The following is a 14,734-nucleotide window of genomic DNA, read 5'->3' on the forward strand; positions in this document are numbered from 1 at the left end:
CTGGGAAGATTGAACCAGCATCTCGGCATAGAGACTGAACCGACAGAGCAATGCAAACAAATGAACCCCGAGTTTGATCCAAGGAGGTTAAGTAATGACTTGAAACCCTGGGGTTCATCTCCACCCTTCGTTCGCCAAATGAGATCTTGACCGTTCAGATGAAGCGGGAAGAAGAGGCGGGAAGGCCGAGGATCCCAAGGCCGAGGTGTCACATGGCTGTATGTACAGGCCATGCCACCTGGCCAGCTGTGAGCCGAAACCATCGATGCGGTAGGTGAGCTGGGCCTGCAAGAACTGCGGCCGGACCTCCAAACCCCGAGCCTAATAAATACACCGTATGCTGGGGGGGTTTAGGGGTTAGGCTCAGAAGTCAATAAACATATTACATACAAAGTTATGACATAGCTTAACACTGTGATGCAGATAGAAAACCATTGTCAAGTAAATGAGTGTTGATAATAGTTTATTATGGTGAACAATGCATAGCATAAGGGTTGACCAAACGACAAATTAGCTGAAGCGCATGATAATATACATGGTGGTAATATATGGTGCATCAGCTCATATGTGTGGTATGCTCTTTTAATATTCGGACCATAAATTTTTTTTTTATTGTGTATATTTATGTGTAAAGGGTTGTGACAAATTGGTATCAGAGCCCAGTTACAACACTGTGGCCTCAAACATGACATGTTTCATTGTGCAGAAGCATACACCATGTATATTTATATGAAAAACTGATAAAATTACTTAACTGTTGTTCTGTTATGAAGGGGTGACACACAGAACTATAACAGCTAGCAGTCAAGCCAAAGAAAAAGGGAAAGTAACGAAATGCAAGGAGACGGCAGTAACCCTCGGGAGAATCCAGAACTGTGGGTACAGTTGGGTGAGGAAACACGAAGTACCAACCTTGCAATACTAGAAACTGTTCAGGAGTTGAAAAATGAGATGGCACGTTTGCGAGAAGACAACGCACGTTTGACAGTAGAACAAGAAAGAATTCTGAAGAGTTTGTCGGACAGGCAAAATCCACCTTTATCTAACCCCAGCGCGGAACAGCAGAGGGTGACAGAGGAGCAAGACTTTCAGAATGTACCTGAAAATTCAGAAGGCAAAGAGGATCATTCTGACAATGTACCACAACAGCAAACCTCAAAACGTCAGAAAATGGAGCTGCAGGGAGAATTCCGGAAGATTAAACCCCCGCATTTCGATGGCGAACAGGAAGAGGCAGCAGAAGCATGGTTAATAAATATGAATAAATATTTTCAGTTGTATGAGTATGATCACAACTTGAAGGCGAGACTGGCTATTTTCCAGCTACAAGGTAAGGCAACCTTGTGGTGGGAGGAAATCAAGATTGTTAAGGGGGTCAGTGAACGGACCATTACATGGGAGAAATTTCAGAAATACTTCAAAGAAAGGTACCTAACTGAGCGCTTCTACGATGAGAAAGCGAGAGAGTTCCATGATTTAAGACTGGGGCAGCAGACTATGGACGAGTTCATTAATCGCTTTACCTCTCTGTTACGTTATGTACCTTATATCAAGGAGGAGAAAGCCAAGGTCCAAAGGTTTGTGAGCAGCTTACCTTCATATATAAGAGAGCGGATTGAGTTTGACAATCCTAGGACCATGGATGAAGCTATTCGTAAAGCAAGGATCTGCTACCAGCAGAATAAACAGAAGGGGGATACTTCAAATAAAAGATGGAATGAGAAAAAGAGTAGTCGGATGGCTGGAAACAGCAAGGGAGGTCGCAGCAATGGAAGTAAGGGAGCTGGTAAAGGATTAAACAGTAGATCTGTAGCAAGAAGTGTGCCCCGAGCTAGGCCAGTAAGTGAATCTAGAGTAAGTGAACAGCCTGTTAGGCCAGAAAGTGAAGGGATGACCAGACCTTCAGTTCAATGCTGGGGCTGTGGAGGACCTCACTATGTCAAAAACTGCCCGCAGCGAAAGGGGACGGACCAGATATCCCAAATTCATGAAGCATCGACCGTTGGGGATGTGGCACGTAGTGTACCCAGAATTAATGCAGCCTTGGAGGACCGCCAAGCGGAGTACCAGCCATCTATGGTTGAATTTGAAGGAAAAATTTCAAACCTTTCTTTAGCTGTTCTTATAGATCCAGGAGCTACTTTAAGTTATGTTAGCCCAAAGATAGTAGAACAGTGTAAGTTACAATCTGAAAAGTTCAAAAATCCGTGGCTGGTCCAATTAGCTACAGGAGCCTAGAGACGAGTCTTGGCCAAAATAAACAATTTCTCTTTAACCATAGCAGGGCAGCCAATAGTGGCAGACTTAAACATACTACCGTTGGGTTCATATGACGTTCTGATTGGGATGGATTGGTTGGAAAAACACTGGTCATTAGTGAATTGCAAGACGAAAACTATCTATTATAAGGATGACCATGGAGAGCAGCAGGAGTTACAAGGAATCAAACATCCCATACCGATTCAACCCATTACAGCATCTCAGTTAGCTAAATGCATCAAGAAGAAGTGTCAAATTTATGCTATTCAGGTGGGTTACACAAATCAGAAGGATAAAACTGCCATGCTGGGCAACATTCCGATGGTACAAGAATTTGCAGATGTTTTTCCTGAAGAAGTATCGGGACTACCACCCAAAAGAGATGTGGACTTCACCATTGAATTGATTCCGGGAGCAGCACCCGTGTCACGAGCGCCTTACCGAATGAGCGTACCAGAACTAACAGAACTAAAAATGCAACTGCAGGAGCTGTTAGACAATAATTACATCCGTCCCAGCGTATCACCCTGGGGAGCCCCAGTGTTATTTGTCAAAAAGAAAGACGGAACTTTCTGGATGTGTATTGATTATCATCAGCTGAATAAGCTCACGATCAAAAATAAATATCCCTTACCTCGAATCGACGAACTTTTTGATCAGGTGAAGGGAGCAACGGTTTTCTCTAAGATCGATCTGCGATCTGGTTATCATCAGATCAGAATTAAGGAGGAGGATATCGCTAAAACAGCTTTCAGAACGCGGTATGGACACTACGAATTCGTGGTGCTACCTTTTGGTCTGACCAATGCACCTGCTACCTTCATGTGTTTGATGAACAGTGTGTTTCACAAGTTCTTAGATAAGTTTGTGTTAATATTCATAGACGACATTCTGATTTACTCCCGATCGAGGAAGGAGCATGAAGAACACCTTAGAGTGGTGTTGCAAACTTTGCGAGAACATCAGTTATATGCAAAGTTTAGTAAGTGTGATTTCTTTAAGGAGGAAATACAATACTTAGGCCATGTGATCACAAAGGAAGGAATTGCAGTGGACCCTGAAAAAATCAGAACTATAATGGAGTGGCCTATACCGAAGGACGTGGCAGATATCAGATCCTTTATGGGGCTAGCAGGTTATTATAGAAGGTTTGTGGAAGGCTTTTCAAGGGTAGCATACCCTATCACCTCCTTACAAAAGAAGGGGAAGGTATTTAAGTGGACCTCAGAATGCCAGCGGAGCTTTGAACAGCTCAAACACTTACTCACCACTGCACCTATCTTGAGTATAGCTGATCCTAATAAGGATTACGTGGTCTGTACTGATGCAAGTAAAGAAGGTGTGGGGGGAGTGTTGATGCAAGAAGGAAGAGTGATTGCATATGAATCAAGGAAATTAAAGGAACATGAGCAGAAATACTCTGCTTACGACTTGGAATTGGCAGCTTTTATTCATGCGCTGAAAATGTGGAGACATTACCTGTTAGGAAGAAAATTTCTGTTGTTGACAGACCACCACAGCTTGACGAACTATTTCAGTCAACCCACCTTAAATACGAGACAAGCTCATTGGGCAGATTTCTTAAGTGGGTTTGATTTTGAAATTAAGCATTTGAAGGGAAAGGAGAATCGAGTAGCTGACGCATTGAGCCGAAAGGTGCAATGTGTGTGCAGACTTTCGGTCAGCAAATGGCAGAGTACCTTACTTGAGAAGATAAAATTAGCAGCTGATCAAGATGTTGTATATCAGCGAATTAAACAGCAAGTACAGCAGCTTTCTGATAAGGAAGTACAACAAGGATACGAGTTAGACAATGCCGGAATGCTGTATTTCCATAAAAGGTTGTATGTGCCCAATGAAGATAGTCTTAGAAAATTGATTCTAGACGAATTCCATACCAGCCATTACACCGGGCATCCAGGGTACCAGAAAATGGTTGTCGCACTTCGGAAGGAATACTATTGGCCAAAAATGAAGAAGGAGGTAGCTGAATATCTAGCGCGGTGTCTAGAATGTCAACAGATTAAAGCGGAGCATTTGCATCCAGCAGGGTTGCTACAACCCTTACCCATTCTGGAATGGAAATGTGAGATCATTTCCATGGACTTTGTAACCGGGTTGCCTCGAACAAAGAAAAATAATGATTCCATTATGGTAGTAGTGGATAAGTTAAGTAAGGCAGCACACTTCATACCGGTTCAATCCACGTATAAAGCTGTGCAAATTGCTCATATCTTCATGCAAAATGTGTTCAAGTTGCATGGAATTCCGAAGGTAATAATCTCGGATCGTGATGTTAAGTTCACATCAACTTTTTGGAGGACATTGTTTGCTGAACTGGGGACACAACTGAACTTTAGTACAGCCTATCATCCCCAGACCGATGGGCAAACGGAGCGGGTAAACCAGGTAGTGGAGGACATGCAGAGAGCATGTGTTATGATGCAGCCAACCCAGTGGGAGGAATACCTCCACCTGGTTGAATTCGCGTATAATAACGGGTATCATACATCAACACAGTTGAGTCCCTTTGAGGTTCTGTATGGGTGGAAGTGCCGCACACCCTCAAGCTGGGGTGGACCTGAAGATAGGTTAAGATTGGGCCCGGATATGCTCAAAGAAATGGAAGACATGGTGAAGAAGGTATGTAACAACTTAAAGGCTACTCAGGACAGACAAAAAAGTTTTGCCGACCGAAAGAGAAGGTTCAAAGAATTCCAGGTCGGAGACCATGTTTTCGTAAGAATCCAAACCAGAAGGAGTACCTTGCAGTGGAGTGGGTGTGCCAAGCTGGCACCACGCTATTTTGGACCTTTCCAAATCCTGGCAAGAGTGGGGCCAGTAGCTTATCAGCTTGCCCTACCAAGCCATATTAAGATCCACAATGTTTTTCATGTTTCCGTATTAAAACAATACGTCTACGATCCTAAACATGTGATTCAATGGCAGGATGTTCGGGTAAGAATTAAATCTGGTCATTCTGAATAAGCTTTATTCTTAAACAAGGAATAACTAAATCTGTTGCTTTCGCAGGTCGAGCTGGAAGGCGAGGTGCTGTTCAAACCACTGACCATTCTCGACCGGAGAGAAGTGCAGCTGCGGAAACGGGTTATTATCCAAGCTAAGGTGCAGTGGCAGCATTATGGGCCTGAAGAGGCCACTTGGGAGGATGAGGAACTCCTTAAAAAAGCTTACCCGAATTTGTTTAAGGGAAACGGACATCGGGACGATGTCCAATCACAGGAGGGGGAGATGTAATGACCCCAGTAGTTGTAAATGTGAATTTTACTATGGTAAAAGACAATATAGTAGTAGTTGTTGTTTATGTTTAAAAGAAACAAAACTGTGATAAACTACATTATTGAATAAATGAAATATTTTCTTGAAATGCTGGCAGCCTCTGGGAGGTGGATTTCAAAGAAAGGAAATCAGTTGTAATAACTGATTGGAACTGCCCTCCCAAAACAGGAAAAGTCCTGGGTGTAGGGAGGAAGTTCTGTGCTGTTGGGACAGACAGAAGTGATCTTTTCCAAGGGAAAAAGGAAAAGGAGAAAATACTGAGGAAATTGGTTAAGTCTGGTAGGGACCAGATAACCAGGCACAAGGTGCACAGATCTTGTTGAGGGCTTGAGGCCTGCAAGATAGCTCGGGGGAGAGAATTCCGTCTGGAAGATGGATCTCATGGCTGGGTGGACGAGCAGACTCGAAGCACAGGTGACTTGCTTGAGTATCTATTTGTGACTCTGGTGAACCAGGTACGGTTTCTAACCTCAGAGTCCTTTTTGCATTAAAAGAGAGACTTACAAATGACCACAGTAGTTAAACAAGAAATGTTTATAGTTTCTTAGAACTGTTACAATGTATTTATAATCGCATAAGTGTGGGAATAGGCTATCCGCTGATAGACCTGATCTAAAACTAACTGGCGGTTATTAAAAAGAATACAGAGGGTTAGATTATGAAATGCCAGAGTTAGATTATTAAATGCCCAGGTTAGATTATTATATGTCTGTTAAAGGTGCAGAGTTTGGCACGAAACAGGCAGAATAACAGAGGTATTATATGCTCAGGAAAAGCCCATATCAGAATACATAAACCGAAACATCTTGAACATAAATTATCACCACATATTATGTGCTACTAAATACGAGCCTGGAAACCCTAGAGCTTGGAAAGAAGTCACGGCTGTAGCCGGACTATAACTGTTGAGACAGAACAGAAAAGAGTATGCAATGATATATATACATGGGTAGTTGAAATACGAAAATAACTACATAGCCAAACAGAGAATACATTCTACAGCCGTATGAGACTCTGTCTCTGAATGTAAACAGTGTTATTTAACCTCAGCATTTCAATAAATAACAGCGAAGCTAGTTCAATGAGAAACGATAAAGGCGAAACAAACCCTCATACATCTGTGTATTTCGATATTCACAACATAAAGAAAACAGAATGGTAGTATCATCATATATATTTGAGAGCATCAACAGCAAAAGCTAAAAAGGTCTAGAACCGCATGAATATATCAGAACAAGTTATATGAAACCAGAATACATATATATCTTAACTGAAATCATGAGTTCTAGCGTCGCTGTGATATACAGCGTATCTATACACAGTGCGAAATTAATGATAAACGACCTTCAATTCTATTAAGCAAACAGTCATGTATTAAATGAATATTGTTAAGAAGCCAAAGATGTAGTCCAAAATGAAAAGCGGAAGCCGTCTGAGGGCTCGAACAGAGTAATATGTTCCTGCTTTTGTCTTTAAACAGAACAATACAACAGTATACCTCTGAAGAGAAACCAAGTGCATATACAGTGAAAATAGAGATGGTATTAAAACAAAGGAACCTAGTTCCGCTAACTTCGATGTGAGCATACGGCCAGGGCCGATGCTGGAGGTTACACATCAGATTTAAAGACCCAAGTCCGGGTATGCCGCGAGGCAGCATAAAACCACATTAGTTCATGAAAAATAAGAAAACAAATACATGAGTCCCGCCTGGAACAGTAACTTTCAGTCGAACCTCTGAGACAACTAGTCATTAAATCATAGGGCAACCATGAGGGTTCTCTTCGGGAATACCTCAGTGAACCCAAGCAAAGAACCGGCAAACCCTCGGCGGTCTGTAACAAACATGATAGTAATAACTCAGAAACGATAGGTTCTGAGCTCTCGTTGAAGGAAAACAAGCAAACATTATATGAGAACCGACCTGTATCCGCCGAGCAGGCTGGACTGTCGAGACCATCACCTCGACCATCAAAGGGTTTAACAGCTCCACCTGTGTTCGCCAACAGCAAAAGGCACACATTAATCAAGCCGCTACCTTACAGTGGAATAATAAGAACGTTAACCAGTAAATGCAGAGCGTAAGATACCTGAGAAAATTCGGAGCTGGGCCCTTCACGGCCTTTGGTGAGGTTGCAGTTGGTGAATGTAAGCTTGGGAAGATCAAACCAGCATCTAGGCACAGAGACTGAACCGACAGAGCAATGCAAACAAATGAACCCCGAGTTCGCTCCAAAGGGGTTAAGTAATGACTTGAAACCCTGGGGTTCATCTCCACCCTTTGTTCGCCAAATGAGATCTTGACCGTTCAGATGAAGTGGGAAGAAGAGGCGGGAAGGTCGAGGTGTCACATGGTTGTATGTACAGGCCATGCCACCTGGCCAGCTGTGAGCCGAAACCATCGATGCGGTAGGTGAGCTGGGCCTGCAAGAACTGCGGCCGGACCTCCAAACCCCGAGCCTAATAAATACACCGTATGCTGGGGGGGGGTTTAGGGGTTAGGCTCAGAAGTCAATAAACATATTACATACAAAGTTATGACATAGCTTAACACTGTGATGCAGATAGAAAACCATTGTCAAGTAAACGAGTGTTGATAATAGTTTATTATGGTGAACAATGCATAGCATAAGGGTTGACCAAACGACAAATTAGCTGAAGCGCATGATAATATACATGGTGGTAATATATGGTGCATCAGTTCATATGTGTGGTATGCTCTTTTAATATTCGGACCATAAATTTTTTTTTTATTGTGTATATTTATGTGTAAAGGGTTGTGACAAACATTCTCAAAACTGAGAGTATAGAAATAGAGAGTAGCAAAAATCCATAGTGAGACAAACAAGGCAAGAGTCGATTTCCTCCACGACAGATAGACCTCCGCGGAGGAGGAAAGACAAAAAGGAGGTTTAAGAAGTCATTCCCGGTTGGAGGTATCCAGATCTTCGTCCAAACAAATGGGCGTCTCCTAAGAGCTCCCCTCCTACTGCGCGGTGGTGTTCGGACGACTGGTAGAGGCCCCAGCGGCCTCTTTCTTGATGCTTGGGGATCCTTCAGCAGCCGAATGGACCTTCATCATGGACTTCTTCCTGGTAACAGTATATTGTAGTGTGTCCCGAGTTATAAATCGGTAGTGGTGGATGGCTTTGACATAAATCACAAACTTCTCAGTCAGACTATCAATCTTTGTTTTGAGTGCCTTAGTGTGCTCCTCCTACTCCTGCATCACAAGCCCCTTGATGGTTTTCATTTGCCACCATGTTTCGATAGTTCGCGCGTTTTTGCGCACTCAGGTGAGGGTTGGATCCAAAATCCAGGCAAAGTCGGTGTCAACATCCTCAATTGTGATCTCTCTTTGGAGATCATTTGCTTGGGCTTCTAATTTAGCTATGCACTATTGAGTTTCAGGATTAACCGTTGCCACGTAGCACAGAGTTGCATGCCTTGCGGCTGTCTTCGCGCGAGTGGTGGGGGGCATACCCAAAGACTTCCATCAGGAGGTTGCGCGATTGCGCACACCTCCCCGACTGGAACTAGGGGTGGAGCAATTCTTCGGGGCCATGAGAGGAGCAAAAGGGCTAGGGAGCGAGAGGAACCAAGGAGTGAAGGACTAATGGAGAGGGATGAGGGCAAAGAGGAGAATGAGGAGGAAAGTAGGGAGGGGGAGATATATAGAGGCTGGGGGATGGAGGGAGTCCGGCAGCGGATAGGGGCGGGAAGGGGAAGCATGTGAAGATCTAAAGCGAGGCGTTGGAAGAATAGCCGAGTAGAGAGGATGTGACAAGGAGACGGCGGCCGCACAAGGGAGAGGGGAGGTGGAAACGAGGGCTCTAGAATCAGGCAAGCCAAGGATGAGACTCGGTGCATGCGCCACACTTCTGACCTTCCTACGGAACTGAAAATCAACCTTGAAATGATGAAGGGAACGCGAACAGTTATTGTTCGATGAAGTGGTTATCTTCGGCATTGATTGATGTGCAGTGTTGACAGAGTTCACTATCCTTCAAATCCTGCCAAGCTCGGGAATTCAGGCGTAGGATCCCTGTAGTACCCTCATTCACTAGTCTGTCCGCGAGTTTATTTCCCTTCCTTCTGATTGCTTGAAAGTGGAGGCCTGCCATGCAATCAATCCTCTGCTTGATCTGTTGTATTATTTTGTTTGGGCACCAGTTTTCCAAAATTTTGTGCACCTCGATGCCCTACTGAAGTTTTTTTCCAATTTGAGTGGCTAGCATGGAATCTCCTTCTACAATCAGAGGACTAAGCTTTAGGTTGTGTGCTATGGTAATGCCATTTTCCAGGGCATGAATTTTTGCAGCATTATTTGTGGCTGAACATATATTGCTCACATATATCTAGATTATTTCTCCTTTTGTGTTTCTAAAGACTCCTCCAAAACTGGCTTGGCCAAGGTTGCCTTTAGCAGCGCCGTCGTAGTTGAGCTTGATAGTCCCCTGCTTTGGTGGCCTCCAGATGTTTTTTTTATTTTCATGCCTAGAGAGGGGGGTGAATTTGTGTACCTTGATCTGAAGGAGATCCAGCATTGAGAGAATTCTCTCTTCGAAGATATTAGGAAGGGCTTTGGTAGTTTGAGTAGGTAGAGAGGTCATAGTTTCCCAGATTTCACTTTGATCTTAGAGATTATGATTTCCTCCTCGGTGGAGATGCCACGAAAGATTCTTGTGTTGCGCTCCTTCCACAGTGCCCAACAAACCAGACCAGGAATTAAATTCCATGCACAATTAACCAGAGGATGTGAGGAGAATACATATCTCCAGTTCGCGATGGTGCTTTGAATGGATGAGGGATCCTGATCTGAGCTATTGAAAATCAGTAAGATCCAATCCCATAATTTGGACATGTATGGGCATACATTCAGTGGGTGGTTGGGGGTTTCTTCTTCTTGCTGGCAGAGAGGGCATCTCGAGGGACCGATAAAACCTTTTCTTCTAAGGTTGTCCCATGTTAAAATATTTCTATGCACGACTAACCATAGAAATATAGATATTTTTGGCCAGTGATACCTATCCCAGATTGAGTTCCACTTCAGGTCTGGTTGTATTTGATCTAGCTTGGCAATGTATCTGTAGGCTTCTTTTAAATTGAAATGTCCTACTGAATTTTTCCACCATCTAATCTGATCCTCTATAGAGTCGAGGAGGATTTGTCTGTTTTGAAGTTCTAATGAGAGGTCCGACCAGGCTTGGGGATTCATATGGGGAGTCCAATCCTCTTTATCCATCCAGATTATCCATCTGTCCTCTTCGTCACTTGTTTTCCAATACTGGTTGACTTTGATCTTTCCTCTGTTTTGCATATCAATCTTGATTTGGTGATAATGATCTTGATCAAGTTCCAGCCTTTGTTGCCAGACATCCTCCTAGAAAAGAGCCTTGTTTTCATTGCCTATTTCCCAGAAACTATGCTTTTGAATGATATCCCTATTCTCCCATGCTTGGTTCCAGATGACTAAGCCTTTTATATTTCCATTTAGCCTAATAATTTTCTCTTGTGAGAGGGAGGGGGTATACTTCGCTTTCCATAGGATTCCCCAAAGGGAGCTGGGGTTTGTAATCCATTTCCATAATTTTTTGGCTCCTAGGGCCTTTCCCAGGAGTTATATGTCTCTAAGACCAAGGCCACCATCTTTTTTGGGCTTGAAAATTTTTTCCCATGCCACCAGAGCCCATTTTTGTTTTGCCTCTACACCTCTCCATAAGAAGTTCCTCTGCAGGTTTCTGATTTTGTTTGAAATCACTTTTGGGGCTGCCAATGCCAAGTACAAGTAGAGTGTGATGGCCTATAAAACAGATTTGACTAGGATGAGACGACCTGCCATATTGAGAGACCTGAAGGTCCAATTGGCAATTCTTTTCTCCAACTTATGATCAGGTCCTCCCAAGTGGCCAAGGAGAGTGGCATGTCCGTAAGGGGAACTCCAAGGTAAGTGGAGGGGAGGGTACTGATGGGAATGACCAGGAGTCTAGCGATGTTCCTACGGATGGGCAGCGGGGTGTTAAAGAAGAACAACTTGGATTTCTTGGGGTTGAAAGAGGATCCAATTAGTAATATTATTAATCATAATAAATTTTTGAAATTGTTAACCTAATAACATTGATATTATTAATAACATTTAGCTTACAATATTAAATTTAACAACATTTAATTAATATTATTAATGACATTAACATTATTACTATAAATAATATTAACAACATTTAGTATTAATAATAATATTAATAAATTTTATTTTTTTAATATTATTAATATTAATATTAATTAATGCTCACGGCCTTGGTTCGACTGTAAAGGGTGCACTATTAAGGCACTCCATGCCATAGGTCATTGGTTCCAATCCCCTTATGGGTGTTGACTTACCAAAAAAAATATTAATATTAATTAATATATTTCAACATTAATATATTAACGTTTTAATATTATTTATTAATATTAATATTAATTAAGATGAATACAAATATTAATATTACTTTTAATATTATTAATATTTACAAATATAATTTTAACATTAATTAATAATATTAATAACATTAAATAATCATGGTTAATAATGGTCAACCATGTTTATTTTAGGATTTATAATATTTATCTTAGGGTTTATATGCATTGGGTTTATAATATTAAATCATTGGGTTTAATATCATTCCCTTGATTTTATTATCCCTTGGGTTTTTAGTGTTAATCCCTTGTGTTTATTAGTCCCTTTGGTTTATAATATCAATCCCTTGGGTTTATTAATCTAAGGGTTCATATTCCTAGGCTATAATATTATTCATAGGGTTTATAATATTAATCTCAGGGTTTAATATAAATCCCTTCGGTTTATAATCATGGTCAACCATGGTTACGAGTGGCCAATGTCACACTAGGACAAAGATTGTATTAATATGAAAATCAACCATGTTCAACCATCATCAACCATGGTCCAATGTCACATTGTAACAAAGGTTGTCTCAATATGAAAATCAATCATGGTAATATTAATCCAATGGGTTTATTAATCCTTTGGGTTTATAATATTGATCGTAGGGTTTCTAATATTAATCATAGGGTTTAATTAAGTATTGGGGTTTTCGCAGTGCATTATATTAGATACCATTTTGGGATTCAACTGCGTTAGGTAAGTCATTCATCTATGACCATTTCCATGAGAGGTAGTCATAACTAACTAATTTCTCATGATTTGCAAATAGTCCACTTAGCACTCATTGCATCAGGTGATGCTCACAGGGGTGAAGAAGTGGGATTGAAACTAGTGAAATGAATCACATAGCGTCAATCATCACTTCTGGGGCTTGCACCTGGTAACCAGGACTTCCCGGGAGGTCACCCATCCCAAATTGCCTCTGGCTCAAGCGTGCTTAACTATGGATTTTTCCCCACAATCAAGCCCACTTAGCTTGCTACCCCATTTGCAAAACCTTAGCAAGTATTGTGCCTCATGAATGGTTCATGAGGCACAATACTTGCTAAGGTTTTGCAAATGGAGTAGCAAGCTAAGTGGGCTTGATTGTGGGGAAAACTCCACAGTTAAGCGTGCTTGAGCAAGAGGCGATCTGGGATGGGTGACCTCCTAGGAAGTCCTCGTTACCGGGTGCAAGCCCCAGAAGTGATGATTGACACTATGTGATTCATTTCACTAGTTTCAATCCCACTTCTTCACCCCTGTGAGCATCACCCGATGCAATGAGTGCTAAGTGGACTATTCAAAAATCATGAGAAATTAATCAGTTATGACTACCTCTCATGGAAATGGTCATAGACGAATGACTTACCTACCGCAGTTGAATCCCAAAATGATATCTAACATAGGGTTTAATGTTAAGCTTATGGTTTATAATATTAATCTTATGGTGGCGGAGCGATGGAGGCGTTTCATGGACTTAGGGTTTCAGAAGGTAATCTCTACGCCGCCGCGGCCCCAAAAGATCTGATCTGCTTTGGATCGGCTAGATGCCTGGCCGCTGGATACTCTGAGCTCGATGCCCCCCTTGGGTCCTGGATCAGATCTGCTAATGAAAAGGATTTTTATGAGTCGAACCATAGCGAACTGCGATCGGTGCGCTTCTCCTCCTTCAGGGTGCAGGTAGATTACCTCACGGCAGCACCAGAAACCTTTTGTCCGGAGTTTTATACTTCAAAACAAACGGTCCTTACCCTGTCTTGTCTTGATACGCCATCATACGAGAACGCTCTGCACAGGCATGGCAAATCTGTCTGCGACTATGGAGAAAAGAGGCGTATGCCAGCTCCCATGCCCCATTTTGGTACGCCGTGGATTCGATCTGCCGATCTAGGGCGGATTTTAAATGGCAAAGCCATAGATCAAGTATGGGGTGGGAGTAGGGACCTGGTTTCGCGGTGTTTTGAGGCTCCTATGCTCTCTGCAGCGCAGATCTGGGCTCTTACCACCTTGACGCAGCTTTTCAACAGAGGGCTCGAAGACCATGTCATGCAAATGAGCGATAGCCCCAATAGGAGTCCCGATCTGGGAAATGGCACACTAGATCGGGCCAAACTTTGTAGAACCAGGGTGGATCTATCAGATCTGGCCAGATCCAGGCAGAAGCAAAATGGGTTTTCGCCAGATCCAGAAAACAATTCCGAAAAATGGGATCTGAACAAGGCAGACACAGCGGATCTGAAGCAAATCTTCATCAGATCAACAGAAGGTAGACACGTTTGTATGCAGATCTGGGAAACGATGAGTATTCTGGAGTTAAAAAAAGAGATACAGGACAAACTCGGAATTCCAACTGCATTACAAATCCTTTTATTTTCAGGGCTTTGCATGCAGGATCAACACACACTCCAGCATTACAGGGTTGCGAAGGACTCAACTATCATACTCAATCACCGATTGCGAGGTGGATCTAAGGGATCTACCTCAAAACCTACAAGCACATACCGCGATGCAGCCAAAGGGAAAGAGCCTCCAAAGGGGAAAGAATCAACAGCTGTAAATGCACTTCCAGGGCAGTATATCGTGGATCAAGTGCCAGAGAGCCCTTCTATCTCTCTGGATTTGCCAGAGGTAAAGTACATACTCTCAGATCTACAGAAAAATGCTGTTATTTGTAGATTTAACGGCTTCTGGCCTAGAACCGATGCTTTGTACCAATGGATTCACACGGTCTGGACAAAAAACTGCCAA

The sequence above is a fragment of the Pinus tabuliformis genome, chromosome 7, assembly GCF_031772625.1.
Source record: "Pinus tabuliformis cultivar Carrire ecotype Pingquan chromosome 7, CPIR1, whole genome shotgun sequence".
NCBI lineage: Eukaryota > Viridiplantae > Streptophyta > Pinopsida > Pinales > Pinaceae > Pinus > Pinus tabuliformis.